Source organism: Suncus etruscus, chromosome 8 (assembly GCF_024139225.1).
Source record: "Suncus etruscus isolate mSunEtr1 chromosome 8, mSunEtr1.pri.cur, whole genome shotgun sequence".
Taxonomy (NCBI): domain Eukaryota; kingdom Metazoa; phylum Chordata; class Mammalia; order Eulipotyphla; family Soricidae; genus Suncus; species Suncus etruscus.
The window spans coordinates 48,359,819-48,377,434 of NC_064855.1; the positions used below are offsets into that span (position 1 = coordinate 48,359,819).

The 17,616-nt window shown below is 40.0% G+C and overlaps 1 protein-coding gene across 3 annotated transcripts in view; it reads left to right on the plus strand.

Annotated features, from left to right (window-relative positions):
• Nucleotides 1-17,616, plus strand: part of PDS5B (PDS5 cohesin associated factor B) — a 194,594-nt gene that overhangs the window by 40,738 nt on the left and 136,240 nt on the right. The gene's annotated exons all lie outside the window — the stretch shown is intronic.

A 17,616-nucleotide genomic window follows, 5' to 3' on the forward strand; every position in this document is an offset into this window, starting at 1 on the left:
AGTCAAGTTTCAATATATAAATTAACATGCAAAATATCAGATTTTGGAATGTTAACTGAACTCTCTGAAAGGAAAATTTATAGTAAAATTAAAGACAAAGAATTACTTAGTTCTGGGGCAGGAGTGATAGCACAGCAGTAGGTTGTTTGCCTTGCACGTGTGGCCGACCTGGACGCACATGGGTTTGATCCCCGGCATTTCATATAGACCCCAGAGCCTGCCAGGAGTGATTTCTGAGTGCAGAGACAGTAATAACTAGAATGCTGCTGGGTGTGGCCCCCAAACAAAACAAAAAATAAAAGAGGAAAAAAATTACTTCAACTTTTCTAAGAATGTGATAAACTTGAAAAGTGCAATACAGTAATGAAAGAAATAAAAAATGAAAAAAATTTATGGGGAGACTGTTTTATTAGTCTGAAGGTACATTTGTGGAACAGTATTCAAAACAGTTTCTTTTTATCTTATTTTTCTTAATTGATATGTAACTACTTCTCATTTTTAAGTTTTTTTTGGGGGGGGAACGGGGCTTTTGGGCCACACCTGGAAATGCCTAGAGGTAATTCCTGGCTCTGCAACTGAGGAATTACTCCCAGTAGACTGGTGGACCAAAATGGGATACAGGAGATTGAATCTGGCTTAGTCACATGCAAGGCAAGCACCCCACTATTGCTCTAGGTACTGTTTCTATTTTTAGTTTATTTTATTTCATGTGTGGGTTTGTTTGTAGGCTGTCCAACACTTCCTATAAAGTGCTTTTTCTACATCAATACCACATCATTAATTTACTTCAATTTTATTGTGGAATTTTAACATCTGACTGAGCAGATTTATTCAGTATTTTTCATCTTTAGTTGTCTTGCTGTTCTCTTGCATTTCTTTTTTTTTTCTTTTTTTTTAATTTTTAATTATGAGAACAATGATGCAAAGAGGACAAGGTAAAGTTACAATAAAACGACAATCGGCCATAAACAGAGTTCTCAGAAGAAATCCCCTTGCTGACGCCTAAATATTGAACTTACAGTCAAAGAACATTAAGAAAAATAAGGCAGAACCCATGTACAATTACTTTGTCCACAAGTCCTCAGATTGTAGTACATTATAACATTTCTTAGCAGTACACAAAGCAACCTAAAGCCATGAGATTTATGTGACTCCTTAAACATTGAAGGTATAGTATTTTTTTTATATTTTCATGCACATATATTAGTTTAAGTTAACATCAAAAGTTTAAGAGTTTTTTTTAAGGGTTAATTAAAAGGGCACAGTAAAAACGGTGTTAGAGTGGCAAATATTATTTGCATGGGCCCACCAAAATATGGGGGACATGGAAAGGAAAAGCCTTGGTCTAAATACAAGGAGACCCCTACCCCTGAAGTTTCCTGGCATAAGACCAACTCTAGGCTCCAGGCAAACTAGTTTATTCAATCCAAGTCATTGTCTGTAGTGCCAATACAGTTTTATTTTTCACGCAGTCCTATTGTTGGCATCAGGTTTCTGTATTAAAGATCCTGGAATCTGCACATCCTACATTGAAGTCAGGCTGGTGTGGAGTATCCTCTAGTTTCACCTCACAATTAAGGGGCAATACAGAAAGCCCTGTCCAGTAAGCAGGTCATTATTGTTGTTAAGTCTTCTCAGTGTTAAGGGAAGTCTCTTTTGAGTAGGTCGAAGTCAGAGCAGCGGTAGGATCTTCCCTGGTAGAGGATTGCCTCCAATTGATGTTATAGAAAACCTTGGATGTTTCGTAGATGTCTTCTCTAGATCAGGGGTGAATGGAGAATGCCCATTCTTCTGAGGCCTGTGCCAGGTCTTTATGTCAATGTTCAGGGTGTAAGGTCCCATTGCACTACAAGATTTGTGTGTTCCCATCTCTATTAGATAAGAACTTATTTGTATGTATAGTATTTTCCCGTTTTAGTGTGCCTACGCAAACAAGAAATAAAGTCACGTGGCGTTATCAGAGTATATGGGGGCGTAAGAACACGTCCAACAATACCCATGACTTGGTTCAAACATAAGCATTAAACTGAGGGATTCTTTCACACCAAATTCCATATTGAACAGTTCACAAAGAGAAGATAAAAAAGGGGGGGGGAAATCGTCACTGTATAAGAAAATATTCAGCAAAAGTTATAGCCGTCAAAGAAAACACACATAAAATATTGAAAAGACATACGTGTCCTTTTTATGTCTTTTGGAATAGTTGGGTGGGTGATAACTCCAGGGCACCACTTTGGTCTGTGACTTAGGACTCTACAGTACTTAATTTAAAAAGGGTAAATGAGGAGTAATGATGATAGGGGTTAAGAGAGTTAAAGAGAAAAATGATCTTTTGCAGGGGTGTGCGAAAGGGCAGAGTACAAAATGGACATTCTGCATACATAAAAACATAATTCAATGATAGTGAGTAGCGCCCCTGCGCAATTTTGAAAATATAGACTGGAAAGAGATTACCAGTGACTGCCTGTCAAGAAGCAGGGAGGCCGAAAGTTCAGAGCCCCACCTAGACCCTCCCTAAGGAGCAAATGGGGAATGAGGGAAAGCCTAGGGTACCTTCAAGCTCCGCCAAGGGACCCAACTCGCAGGCCCAGGCATGTGGCGCAGGGAAGCCCTGGAGATCTGGAGCAAGGCGGTAGAGGGGTGCTGGGGTTACCCATGTCCCGCACCCTCCCCCCCCCCCCCCAGGCCTGGTTAAGAAGGCCTCTGGCATGGCGGAGGCCTGCGGAACCCCATGCTGCTAGACTTCGGCTCCCAGGAAGGAAAGAGATCCTTCAAGAAGCTGGGAGGCCGGAAGTTCAGAGCCCCACCTAGCTCTTTTGCATTTATACCTGCATATATATTAAGTTAAATTTCAATGATTTTAAGGAAAGACTTTTTGCATTGTATTTTAGGTAATGTGGTTAGAGTAGTGATAGCTTTTATGGTTTTGTTTTTGTAAGATTATTACACCTTCACCACCAACAAAGTACCAAGAATCTTGTGTCACTACCCGCCTTTTCTTTCTACTGAACCCACTGATTAGTAATTTTAGCTTTCTGCTTAAAAGCCAAGAAGTTTGTCAACATTAACTATTATCCATTCTCTTGCTGTGTTTCTATATATATATATATAGCACAGAGGAGAGACAGCATCTGGTATTTGCTTTTCACCCTGACTTTTTACACTGAACATGATGCCCTTCATCTCCATCCAAGTTGCTGTAGATTGCAACTTTTTTTTTTCAGTTTTTCTTACAGCTGCATAATATTCCACATTGTTGTATACCACTTTATTCATTCATCTGTTGTTTGAAAATGATTTAAATTATTTCTTAAGCACCATGGTTTCAAACATGTTCATAATTGGGTTTGAGCCATAAACTGCACAACCCCCTTTACCAGTGCAACTTTCCCACCAATATTGTTCCCCCACTTCCCTCTTTCTCCCATACTCTGCCTGCCTTAGAGACAGGCATTGGATTTCTCTGTCATTGTCGTGTAGGTAGTTATTTCTTTAACTGCACTTATTACTCTTTGTGATAAGCTGCTTTTCTTGACCTGGTCATTCCAGCTCTCATCTTTATTGTCTCTGGGTGTTGTTATTATACTGTCTTTTATTTTTCTTAAATCCCACATCTGAGAATCTGAGTATTCTGTGCTAATCTCTCTCCCTCTGACTTATTTCACTCAATGTAATAGTCTCCATATCCATCCATGTATAAGCAAAATTTTTTACTTCGTGTTTTCTAAGACCTGCAAAGTATTCCATTGTAAAGAGTATCACCATTTCTTTAGCCACTTCCCTGTTTTGGGGCATCTGGGTTGTTTCCAGATTCTGGTTATTATAAATTGCACTGCAATGAACATAGTGCAGAATGCATTATTGTATTGTACTTTTGTATTTCTAGGTTATATCCATAGGAGTGGAATTGCTGGATCACATGTGATCTCAGTATCTTGGTTTTTTGGGGGGTGGGGGAGTCCACACCTGGCAGCACTGAGGAATTACTCCTGGCTCTAAGCTCAGAAATTGCCCTTAGTAGGCTTGGGGATCATATGGGATGCTGGGGATTGAACCCAGGTCAGGCATATGCAGGGTAAACACCCTAAAGCTGTGCTATCACTCCAGCCCAATTTCCAGTTTTTGAGGAATCTCCACATAGTTTTCCAGAAAGGCTGGACTAGACGCCATTCCCACCAGCAGTGAATGAGAGTTCCTTTCTCTCCACATCCATGCCAGCAGTGGTGGTTCTTGTTCTTTGTGATGTGTGCCATTCTCTGTGGCATACGATAATTCATTGCTGTTTTGATTTGCATCTCTGTTGATTAGTGATGTAGAACATTTTTTTTTTCATGTGCCTTTAGGCCATCTGTATTGCTTCTTAAAAGAAATATTTTTTTCCATTTTTTGATGGGGTTTGATGTTTTTTTCTTGTTAAGGTTTTACAGTACCTTGTATATCATAGATACTAATATGCCCTTTATCTGATGGGTTTTGTGTAAATAGTTTGTCCCATTCCGTGGGTGACCTTTTTACCCTAGTTGCTGTTTTCATTGAAGTGCAGAAACCTCTCAGTCTCCCCCCTCCCCCTTTTTGAATCACACTCAGGCTCAGGGGGTTACTCCTGGCTATGTGCTCAGAAATAGGTCCGTCCTGGATTGGCCTCGTGCAAGACAAAAACACCCTACTGCTGTGCTATTGTTCTGGCCCTGGAAACCTCTCAGTTTAATGTAATCCCATTTGTTTATCTCTGCATTCACTTGTTTGGACAGTGGTGTTTTCTCCTTGAAGATGCTTTTAGTTTCAATGTCATGGAGTATTTTGCCTACATTTTCTTCTATATACTGTATAGTTTCAGATCTGATATCAAGGTCTTTTTTTTCTCACCCCACTGATACCAGGGTTTTTAATTCATTTTGATTTGACCATTGTGCATGGTGTTAGAGGTTTGAGTTTCTTTTTTTTTTTTTTTTTTTTTGCATATGGCTGACCAGTTGTTCCAGCACCACTTGTTTTTTTTTTGTTTTTTGTTTTTGGGTCACACTCAGCAGCACTCAGGGGTGTTACTCCTGGTTGTACACTCAGAAATGGCTCCTGGCAGGCTTGAGGGACCATATGGGATGCCAGGATTTGAACCACCATCCTTCTGCATGCAAGGCCTTGCCTCCATGCTGTTTCTCCGGCCCCTCCAGCAACAAGCCCCCCTGGTTAAAGAGGCTATTTTTTTTTCTCCTTTGTCAAAGATTAATTGTATATCTGAGGGTTGTTCTCTGAATATTCAAGTCTGTTCCATTGATCTTTATTCCAGTACCATGCTGTTTTAATGTGTATTGCTTTGTTTGTAGTACAATTTAAAATTTGGGAATTTTCCTCACTTTTGCTTTAGCTATTCTTGAGCATTTATTGGTCCAGATGAATTTCTGGAGTGTTTGATCCACTTTTTTTGTTTTGTTTTGTTTTGTTTGTTTTGTTTTATTTTGGGGCCACATCCGGCGATGCTCAGGGGTTACTCCTGGCTGTGCACTCAGAAATTGCTCCTGGCTTGGGGGACCATATGAGACGCCAGGGGATAGAACCATGGTTCATTCTAGTTAGCTGCTTGCAAGGCAAACACTCTACTGCTGCACCATCATTCTGACCCCATTGATCCACTTTGAAGAATGTCTTTGGTATCCTTAGAGGGATTGCATTGATCTATACACAATGCTTTGGGGAGTATTGCCATTTTAATGATGTTAATCCTCCCAAACCATTTTCTTGTGTTCTCTTTTATTTCTTGAAGCAATGCTTTATAGTTTTCTTTGTATATGTCCTTCACTTCTTTAAATAAGTTGATTTTAAGGTATTTTAATTTCTATGGTGCTATTGTGAATAGGATTGTTTTTTAAATGTCTGTTCTCTATCATTATTTGCATATAAAAAGGCTATTAAATTTTGTGCATTAATTTTTTAACCTGCCACTTTGATATATGAATCTATTGTTTCTAGGAACCTTTTGAAAGAATCTAAGTATCTTATCGTGTCATCTGCAAACAGTGAGAGCTGGACTTCTTCCTTTCCTATGTGGATGCCCTTGATACCTTTTTCTTGCCTAACAGCTATTGTAAATACTTCCAGTACTATATTGAATAGGAGTGGGGCGAGGGGGCCAGCCTTAGCTTGTGCCAGATCTTAGGGGAAAGGCTTCAAGTTTTCCCCCATTGAGTATAGTATTTGCCATAGGCTTGTGATAAATGGCCTTGACTGTATTGAGAAAAGTTCCCATCTTGGTTTTTTTCTTTCAATTTTTAATTTTTTTTCCTTTTGGTTTTTGGGTCACACCTGGCAGTGCTCAGGGGTTACTCCTGGCTATCTGCTCAGAAATCGCCCCTGGCAGGCACAGGGGACCATATGGGATGCTGGGATTCAAACCGATGACCTTCTGCATGAAAGGCAAATGCCTTTCCTCATTGCTATCTCTCCAGCCCTATTGTTTTTACCTTGTTTTATCATGAATGTGTGTTGGAACTTATCAAATGCTTTCTCTGCATCTATTGATATGATCATATGGTTTTTAATTTTCCTTTTGTTGATATAATACATTGATTGACTTGCGTATGTTGAACCATCCTTGCATCTCCCAGATGAATCCTACTTGGTTATGGTGTATGGCTGGGGTGGCGAACAAGTTCGACACAAAGAGCCAAAATTTTAAACTGTGATAGTCAAAGAGCCACACCATGCAACGCAGTGACCTGCCAAAACAGACGAACACTCCCACAAAAGCATATCATTTTAACAATAATCGATGAAACACATATTTCATTTTGCCATTTTGAGTGAGGGTCAAAATCCTGCAGTGATGGTGAGGGTGTTCTGCGTCCTTCACACCAAGAACTAACGGCAAGATGTGATCCAACATGTGACACACGGGTCCCCCGCTTGCTTGTCCCTGCAGCTGTTTCCAAGGGATGGGAGATGGGATGACGCAGCCTGGGGGCGGGACTATCTCAGAGATCTCTCCTCAGAGGTCCCTCCTCAGAAGCAGCAGAACAAAATTCAAACTTGGCAAAGAGCCGCAGTATACAAAATCATGATAAGAGGCAAAGAGCCGCATTCATTTTGGCCGGGAGCCTCGTGTTCACCACCCCTGGTGTATGGCTTTCTTGTTGAGGTATTGGATCCTATTTTCTACAATTTTTGGAGGGGGGGGGTTGCTTTTTGGGTCGTACCTGGTGGTCCTCAGGGGTTACTCTTGGCTCTGCTCAGAAATCTCTTCTGACAGGCTCGGGAGACCATATGAAATGCCAGGAATCGAAATGGGGTCTGGAGTCTGTTCGGTGTTGACCGCATACAAGGCAAATGCCCTACCGCTGTGCTATAGCTCACCCCAACGTTAGGATTTTGTTAAGGATCTTTGCATCTTGTGTTCATCAGGGATATTGGTCTGTTGCTATCTTTTTTTTTTTTTTTTTTTTGGGTCACACCCTGCGGCGCTCAGGGGTTACTCCTGGCTATCTGCTCAGAAATAACTCCTGGCAGGCACGGGGGACCATATGGGATGCCAGGATTCGAACCAACCACCTTAGATTCTGGATTGGCTGCTTGCAAGACAAACACCGCTGTGCTATCTCTCTGGCCCCAATACTGCTGTCTTTTTTGGTGGCTTCTCTGTCTGGTTTTAGTATCAGGGTGATGTTAGCTTCATAAAAACTAGTTGGGAGTGTTTCTGTTTTTTTTTTTTTTTTTCAGTTTCCTGGAAAAGCCTGAAAAGTATAGCCAGTAGATCATTTTGAAAGGTTTGAAAGAATTCGTTGGTGAATTGATGAATCCATCTGGGCCAGGTGTTTCTTTTAAGAAGACTTTGATTATCATTTTAATTTCTTCAGTAGTGATGGCTCTCTGTTGAGATATGCCAGATCATCCTGGTTCAACCTTGGAAGTTCTCATGTTTTATGGCCTAGAGTTTCTCAAAGGAGTCTTTGACTACCCTTTGAATTTCTGTAGTATATATAGTAATCTGCCAGTTTTCATTTCTGATTCTTTTTATTAAGTTTCTCTTTGTGAGTTTTGATAGTGGTTTATCTATCTTGTTTATCTTTTTAAAGAACTAACCCTTGCTTTTATTGATCTTTTGGATTGGTTTTTTTGGATTTCCCATCCATTGATTTCTGCTCAAAGCTTCATTATGTTTTTCTGTTTTCTTATTTTTGGTTCATTTTGTTGATCACTTTCCAGTTTTGTAAGCTGTGACACTAATTTATTTATGCAGACCCCTTCTTCCTTCCTGATGGATGCTTGCAAAGCTATAAATTTTTCTCTTAGTACAGATGTTGCTGTGCCCCACAGATTCTTATAATTTGTGTCTTGGTTCTCATTTGTTTCCAGGAAACTTTTGATCTCCTCTTTGCTTTCTTCTCTGACCCACTGGCTGTTCAGTAGTGAGCTGTTTAATTTCCAGGTGTTAAAATTTTCCTCTCTCTCTGCTTGTTATTTACTTATAATTTCAGTGCATCATGATATGAGAAGCTTGTTTGTACAATGTCTATTGTCTTTATTTTATGTAGGTATGTTTTATGGGAGAGCATGTGGTATATTTTGGAGAACGAACCATGTGTGTTGGAGAAGAATGTGTATCCAGTTTTCTGGGGATAGAGAGTCCTATATATATTTATAGTTTCTTCCATTACTCTTTCAGTGCTCTTATATTCTTGTTAGGTTTTGGCTTGGTTTACCTTCAAGTGCTGACAATGCAATGTTGACGTCTCCCACTATTACTATTACTGTTATCTTTCTTCAAGTCCTCAAGTTCATCAGCAATTGTTTTAAATATTTTTCTGGTCCCTCATATGTTTAGGGGTGTGATTTCTTTCTGTTGTACATATCCCTTAATAGGAAATGTTCATTCTTGTCCCTTATAACTTTTTTAAATCTAAAGTCTGTGTAATCTGAAATTAGTATGGTCACTCTAGCCTTGTTAAGGGAGTTGTTTGCTTGAAAGATTGTTCTCCAACCTTTGAGTTTGAGTCTGTGTTTATTCTGGATATTCCGAATTGTTTCTTGTAGGCAACAAAACGTTGGATTCAGTTTTTGATCCATGTTGTCACTCTGTGTATCTTATTAGGTGTATTTAAATTCATAGATGTTGAGAGAGATAATTGTGATGGGATTTAGTGTCATCTTTATGTCAGTGTTTCAGTGTGTCACTTGGTCTGTCTTATCGTTTTTTTTTTTTTTTTTTTTTGGTTTTTGGGACAAAACCCGTCATTGCTCAGGGATTACTCCTGGCTGTCTGCTCAGAAGTAGCTCCTGGCAGGCACGGGGGACCATATGGGACACCGGGATTTGAACCAACCACCTTAGGTCCTGGATCGGCTGCTTGCAAGGCAAACGGCCCGCTGTGCTATCTCTCCCAGCCTGGTCTGTCTTAAAGTTTTTTTTTTTAACCTGGTTTTGAGTCTGTAAAGTTTATGAGCTGTTGTTTATCTGTGAAGCTGTGTATCCTTCATTTAAACCTGAATGTAAACCAGGCTGGGTGGGTGAAATACTTTTGGCATGATGCATTAATTTAGTTGAGTTTTGTCACTATCCCACCACTGTCTTCAGGCCTTGAGGGTTTCTTATGACAAGTCTGCATCTTAGGGATGTTTCATATATGTTTCATATAGGATGTTTCATATAATTTCCCTTTTTAATCTTGCTGCTGTCATTATGTCATTCCTATCTTTGGGGTTTGTGATTGTGACTAGGTGCTTTCTGTGAATCTTTTAGCTGGTATTCTTTAGGCATACACTCTTTAGCTCTGGGAGTTACTCTGCAATGATGTCCTTGATTGTTGATACTTCATGTGGGTTTTCTTCTTGTGTCTTTGGGACTGCAATGATTTTTGGGGGGGGGGTTTGGACCACACCCATTTGATGCTCAGGGGTTACTCCTGGCTATGTGCTCAGAAATCGCCCCTGGCTTTGGGGGACCATTTGGGGCGCTGGGGGATCAAGGCAGACACCTTAACTCTAGCGCCGCCTTCCCGGCCCCAGGGACTGCAATGATTTTTATGTTTTTTTTTTTTTTTTCTTTTTTTTTATTCTATTAGGTTTATCAAATACTTCCATTTTTGTCTGTTCCCATTCTTAGAGGACTTTTCCCTTTCTCTGATCTTGTGTTTTGGGGCTCTTTTCCAGCTTCCTCTGTTGTATGGAGTTATATACCTCACTGATTCTGTCTTCCACTGTTGTTACTCTGTTGGAGAGGCTTTCATGAGGTTTCTTTTCGCCTAACAAGTTTTTCAGCCCTGTTATTTCAGTTTGAAATTTTCTACTCTCAGGTTCTCTTGATTCTTATTTTTGGCACATTCAGTTTGATCCATGCTTTCTTTGAGTTCTACGAACATCTTCCATATTTCTTTCTAAAGTCCTTATCTGAGAAGTTAAATAGGTGGTTGGTATTTTCAGGCATCAGATCTACCATCTTCATTCTCTTAAGCATGATGGGGCCCTGGGTTGTTTTCCTAGTCTTGATTGTATTGTGATATTTACAATGTCCCTAGTTGGTGTTCTTTGACTAGGAGTAGTGTGTAGCCAAGTGTTCCGTTGGCTCTTTGTCTTTGACTTGATTCTGTTTCTCACCTGGGTGCTGCCTAAGAGTCTTCTTGGTCCTAAAGCCTCTGGCTCTGCCTCTCATGGCCTGTTGTCTCTGATGCCTGTTCAGGTTCATCTGCTCTCTGTTGTTTTCCATTTGATTTTTTTTTTAACCATAGCCTAGATCTATTGCTTGGTGCTGCCATAAACATAAATATGCATATATATTTTCAGCTAATACTTTGTGTTCTTGGGGTAGATACTGAGAAATAGAATTGTTGGGTCATATGGAATTTGTGTTATATATATACATATATATATATATTATTTTTTCCCCCTTACCCTGCAATGCTTAGGGGTTACTTAGGGTTTGGTGCTCAGGGATCACTTCCGGTGTTGCTCTGGACCATATGAGTTATTGAGGATTGATTGAATCAGAGTTAGCCGTGTGCAAGGCAAGTGCCTTACTTATTCTTCTATGATTATAGCCCTGGAAGCTTTATTTTATTATTAGGTGGAACTCTGTACTGTTCAGGCTGAATCGGACAACATTTCCACCAAGAGAGAATGAAAGTTCCTTTTTCATCATATCCTTTTTCATCATATCCCTGTTACTGTGGTACTCCTAGCCTACTTCTGATAGGACATGGGGACCATAGCTAGTGCTGAGGATTGAATTTGGGTCAGCCACATTCAAGGCAAATGTTCTACCTTATTTACTATCATATCAGTCTGGCCCCTGGGGCTCTCTCTCTCTCTTTTTTAATTGATTATCCTTAGTTTTGTTTCCTTTTAAAATGCTTTTAAAAATGTATTTATTTGGGGCCGGAGAGATAGCATGGAGGTAAGGAATTTGCCTTTCATGCAGAAGGTTGTTGTTTCGAATCCCTGCATCCCATATGGTCCCCTGAGCCTGCCAGGAGAGATTTCTGAGCATTGAGCCAGAAGTAACCCCTGAGCGCTGCCGGGTGTGACCCCAAAACAAAACAAAATGTATTTATTTATTTATTTATTTATTTAAATTTTTATAGTTTTGGGGCCACACCTGGTGGTACTCGGTTTACTGCTGGCTCTGTGCTCAGAAATCGCTCCTGGCAGGTTGGGGCTCTGTATGGAATATCAGGGATCAAACCCAGGTCCTTCCCAAGCCAGCGCGTGCCAGACAAATGCCCTACTGCTGTGCTGTTGCTCCAGCTTCCTAAAACTTTTAATTTTTTGATTTTTGGGCCACATCTGCCAGTGCTTAGGATTTACTCTTGGCTATGCTAAAGGATCACTCCTGATGTTGTTTTGGAGACCTTATGGGGTGTTGGGGATTGAACCTGGTTGGCTTTATGCAAGGCAAGTGCCCTATTCTATGTACTGTTTCTTTGGCGCCAAAACGTTAAAACAAAATAAAGACAAATAAATAAAGATAAAACAAAATAAAGAAAAAAGTTACAAAATCAGTACATAGAATTCTCTGAAATCCTTTAACAGTCATTTGCCAGTGGGGGAATTATTGTACAATATTAAAATTAGGAAGTGGATCTTGGTATGACATAGCTAATTTACAGATGTAATCAATTTTCTTTGTCTTATTTGCATGACATTGTTAATGTGTGTATAAGTATGTATGCAGAATTCTTTGTAGTTTGATATCATATAGAGATTTGTGGTACCATAAACACAGTTCAGATACTGTACTGTACAAGAGATTTCTTACACCATCATGCCTCCTGGCAACAGTTAATCTGTTCTCCATTTTTATAGTTTTATCATTTTGCCAATGTTTAAATGCTTGGAGTCATGCAGCAGGAACCTCTTCCAATAATCATAACAGAGTATAAGTTATTACACATATCAATGATTCAATTATTTTTATTGCCCAGTAGTATTTCATTATATGGTTCTCTCTGAGTTCATTCACCCTTTGAAGGGCATTTGGATTGCTTCCAGTTTTGGGTTTTATGAATAAAGATGCTATAAACATTCCTATACAGATTTGTCTGAACATAGCCTTTAATTTCTCTGGCATAAATGCCCAAGAGTGCAGTTGCTGGTTTGTATGGTGAGTGACTATTTAGTTTATGAGAAATTGGCAAACTGTTTTCAAGTATGCTTACACTATTTTACATTTCTAGTAGCAATGCGTGATGTTTCTTTTCATTCTTGCCTACATTTGATGTTTCCATAAGGAAACAAGCCTTACCGCTTGTGCCACTCCTTCGGCCCCATTTTTCCACTTTTTTTTTTTTTTTGGTTTTGGGTCATACCCATTGATGCTCAGGGGTTGTTATTCCTGGCTGTGTGCTCAGAAATCGCTCCTGGCTTGGGGGAACCATATCGACCTCGGTCTGTCCTAAGCTAGTGCTTGCAAGGCAAACGTCTTACCTTTAGTGCCACCACTTTGGCCCCCATGTTTCCACTTTTTATTGTATTTATTTTAATATTATATAGTGATGTTATAGTTGTTTTTTTTTGGTTTTTGGGCCACACCCGGCAGTGCTCAGGGGTTACTCCTGGCTCTGCTCAGAAATAGCTCCTGGCAGGCACGGGGGACCATATGGGACACCAGGATTCGAACCAACCACCTTTGGTCCTGGATCGGCTGCTTGCAAGGCAAATGCTGCTGTGCTATCTCTCTGGGTGTGTTGTTATAGTTTTAATTTGCATTTCCTTAATGATTAATGTCATTGAACAGCTTTTCATATAATTATTTGTTATCTGAGTATTCTCTTCAAATGTCTGTCCATTTTATGTATTTTTGTTTATTTGTTTTGTTTTTAGATTACACATGGTGATGTTCAGGGGTTACTCCTGGCTATGTGCTCAGAAATTGATCCTGGCTCAGGGGGATCATATGGGACGCCAGGGATTGAACCCAGGTCCTTTCTGGGTCAGATGCGTGCAAGGCAAATGTCCTACTGCTGTGCTATCGCTCCGGCTCTGTTTGCTTATTTTATTTTTTTATTTGTGTGTGTGTGTGTGTGTGTGTGTGTGTGTGTGTGTGTTGTGGTGTTTTTGGGTCACACCCAGCAGTGCTCAGGGGTTATTCCTGGCTCAAGGCTCAGAAATTGCTCCTGGAAGTCACGGGGGACCATATGGGATGCCGGGATTTGAACCAATGACCTCCTCCTGCATGAAAGGCAAACGCCATACCTCCATGCTATCTCTCCGGCCCCCTCTGTTTGCTTATTTTAATACTGTTTTTTATATTGTTGAATTTATGAGGTGAGGGTAGACTTCTCTTGTTTCTGATCTACTGTTTAATATTGTGTTACTTATAGACATTATATATTTGATATTTGTATATTGATTTTTCTACTTTAAATTCATACTAACTCAGTCTTATTTTGTTCTATCTGTAAATCTTTTGGGAAATTTTGCATGCATAATTTTATCATTTGCAAATAATGACTTTTGTTCTTTGTTTTTATCATTATATTTTTTACTATTTAAAAGTCATAAGAATATCTGAGTGGGAAAGAAGGGTTTTATTGGCAGAAAGGTAACTTATAAGCTAGAAAGTACTAGCAAGCTTTAGCTAGTGATTTATTTTATGTCCAGTAGAGTTGGAGTTAAGGTAATAGTCTTTGCGTATTTAGTTTTTCTGAAAAATCTTGTATATTTATATGAGATGGAATAGTGAGCTCCTACAATTGAGAGAGGCATTGTAACAAATGTAATTATGATCACATGTACAGAAAGTGGAGAAAAGCTGGAGGTAGGAATGAGGGTTTTGTTTTCCTTTTTTTTTTTTTTTTTTGTGGTTTTTGGGTCACACCCGGCAGTGCTCAGGAGTTATTCCTGGCTCCAGGCTCAGAAATTGCTCCTGGCAGGCACGGGAGGACCATATATGGGACGCCGGGATTCGAACCGATGACCTCCTGCATGAGAGGCAAACGCCTTACCTCCATGCTATCTCTCCGGCCCCTTGTTTTCCATTTTTGAGGCACACATGGAAGTGCTCAGGGCTTACTCCTGGTGGTGCTCAGATAGATCAGATGTGATGTGGGGATCAGTCTTGCGTCAGCTTCATGAAAGGCAAGTAGTGTCCTTCCGATTGTATTGTCTCCAGCCTACGGATGTGTTTTTAAATATGATGCTCAGGTGACTTAGTCTGGAAAGATTCCTTTGAATGCTTACCACTGACCTATCCTACTAAAAATATAGAGACTTTATTAAGTCTAAGGTTTTCTTTTAAATTTTTTTATTTTTAGTACAGTCAACAGCAAAAGAAGCTTATAATGGCACAATTGAGTGTAGAACACTTGAGGCTTTTAGTTTGATTCCTGGTACCCCAAGATCCCAGGAACATCACCTCGTGTAGCCCTGGTGGTTCCCAGCATACTACTTGGTCTACTGAACCTTGGGACTTCGTACTACTGGGCTAATTGCACGAGGCAAATTGGGAATTGAACTAATTTCTTCATGCGTCTAAGACAAGTGCTTTATCACAGTGCCACATCCACAGACTTCTTTCTGTTTCTTCTCTGTTGTGCATAAATTCTTCTAAACATTAATTCTAGTACATGTTCTTATTAGATGATTAAAAGATATTTCGGGGCCCGCAGAGATAGCACAGCGGCGTTTGCCTTGCAAGCAGCCGATCCAGGACCAAATGTGGTTGGTTCGAATCCCCCGTGCCTGCCAGGAGCTATTTCTGAGCAGACAGCTAGGAGTAAACCCTGAGCACCGCCGGGTGTGACCCAAAAACCGAAAAAAAAAAAAACCAAAAAACAAAAAACAAAAGATATTTCAGTGACTAGATTCAGTCACTGAATTTTTTTTTATTGTGGGCAAAGTGAATTACAAATCTTTCACAGTAATATTTAAAGCACATAGTAGAAATGAATGAGGGGCATTCCCATCATCAGTGTTCCCTCCATCTCTATTCCCAGCATGCATCCCACTTTCTCCTCCTCTATCCCCCGTAATGCTAGTGCAACTGTTCTCCCTCATGTACAGCTTGATGTAGATTGGGTATCATTTCTGTTGTTGTTGACTTTGGATTTTGTATTCAAGTCTGATCATTTTTTATATCCACCAAATGGACATATGACTGTCTGGTCTTGGTACCATCCATTTTTCTCCCTCCGATTATGATGTTGATCAGGGTGATTCCAGTAATGTGGCTTTATTGGAGATATAAGAAGGGATATGGGAGGAGTCCGTCTAGGGATTCAGTTACGGAAAGTTTTTAAATTTCATTTTTTTTTGGGTCACACCCAGCAGCGTTCAGGGATTACTCCTGGCTCTACGCTCAGAAATTGCTCCTGGCAGGCTCTCCTGGCCGGAATTCGAACCACAGACCTTCTGCATGCAAGGCAAATGCTTTACCTCCATGCTATCTCTCCGGCCCCTAAATTTCATTTTTAATAATTTGTTTTTAATTTATTTTTGTTTTGGCGCTACATCTAGCAGAGCTGGTTATTCCTAGCTTTGCACTCAGAAATCAGTCCACTGGTGCTCAGTGGACCATAAAGGATGCCAGGAGTTGAACCCAGGTTGACTGTGTGCAAGGCAAGCTCCTTACCTTCTGTATTATCAGTCTACATGATTTTTAATAGTTTAAACTTTAAAAGTTTAACTTTTTTGTTTATGTCTTTTAGTTTATTCTATGATTTATTACTTTAGGGAGGTGATCTTGACTGGTTTTTATTCTTTTAGAAATATAAATAATTTTATAAGCAGTTTCATAATTTTGTGGGTCTGGAGTCCAGAGCTATAGTGCAGTGGTATAGCGTTTGCCTTGTAAACAGACCTCGGTTTGACCTGGGTTTGACCCCCGGCTTCCCATATGGTCCCCCGAGCTGGAGCGATTTCTGAGTGCATAGTCAGTAGTAACCCATGAGTGTCACTGGGTGTGGCCCCAAAACAAAAAAAAAATTTTGGGGGGTCTTTTTATGTATGGTATTTCTGATGATACTTACTCATACATAGTTCGTTCCCTTTATGGGGTCAGGTTTGCAAGGAGATAACTTATGTAAGTGGTGTTGAGGGGGCCCAGGGATTCTTGACAGTGATTCTTGGCTAATTTGGCCAAAGGTTCAGTGCTAGGGCTTGAGGATGCAGCACTGACCAGGCCAGGCCCAGTGGTACTGGGAATTAATAGGGCTACTCTGACAGTGCTTAGAGGGACTTAAGGACCACACTCAGAGAAGTTCAGGAAAACATGCTGTTACCAGGAACTGAACTTGGATTGATTAGTGATGCTCATTATCCTAGAAATTCAGTGAGGTGAGGTTTATTTGAAGTGTAGGTGCTCTCCCCCCAGATTAGACTTAACTTACTTAGGTTTGTTGCTTGGGAATCCTATTGTTTGGGGGTCACTGAGACTACATGTTAAGGTTATCTGGATCACTAAGGTAATATGAAACATTGCCTAAGCACTCAGCAAATCTGTAACTTAGTTTTTCCTTCTTGACTCTCAAGTATGGAGGCAGACTTTGCTATTTTCCGTGAGTGTTGATGGTGAAATAGTAACTGGACATTGTTTTCTTTTTTACTTACAGGTAATATATAATGTAGTTCAGTATAAAGTCAAGTTTTATTTAATGTTCTATTGTGACAGTCTCAGTACTTCCTTGCCTATTAAGACCACAAAAATGAAACCTAGATTTTCAGGGTTGGTAAGAGCTGCCAGGGCATAAATGGGTATAATGTTACAGTGTTCCATTTACTTATACTGTATTTTGACTTAAGTGATTTGTGATAATTTAAAAAAATACCTGATAAGAGTTCCCTATTATCATTTTTTTCTTTGTGTCACACCTGGCAGCGCTCAGGGGTTACTCCTGGCTCTGTGCTCAGAAATCGCCCCTGGCAGGCACAGGGGACCATATGGGATGCCAGGATTCGAACCACCTTCCTTCTGCATGAAAGGCCTTACCTCCATGCTATCTTCCCGGCCCCTTATTATCATTTTTTAATTGTAGTAGGAATAATGCTAGCGGAAAACGAATAAAAAGTGATTTTTATTATGTTAAGTGGATCTCTGTGATAAGAGAAATTTTGAATAATTGGGGGCAGGCTTTGTTTTATATTATAAATGCTGTTTATTCCTAATTTTGGTTTAATTCTAGTAAATTTTCTTGTT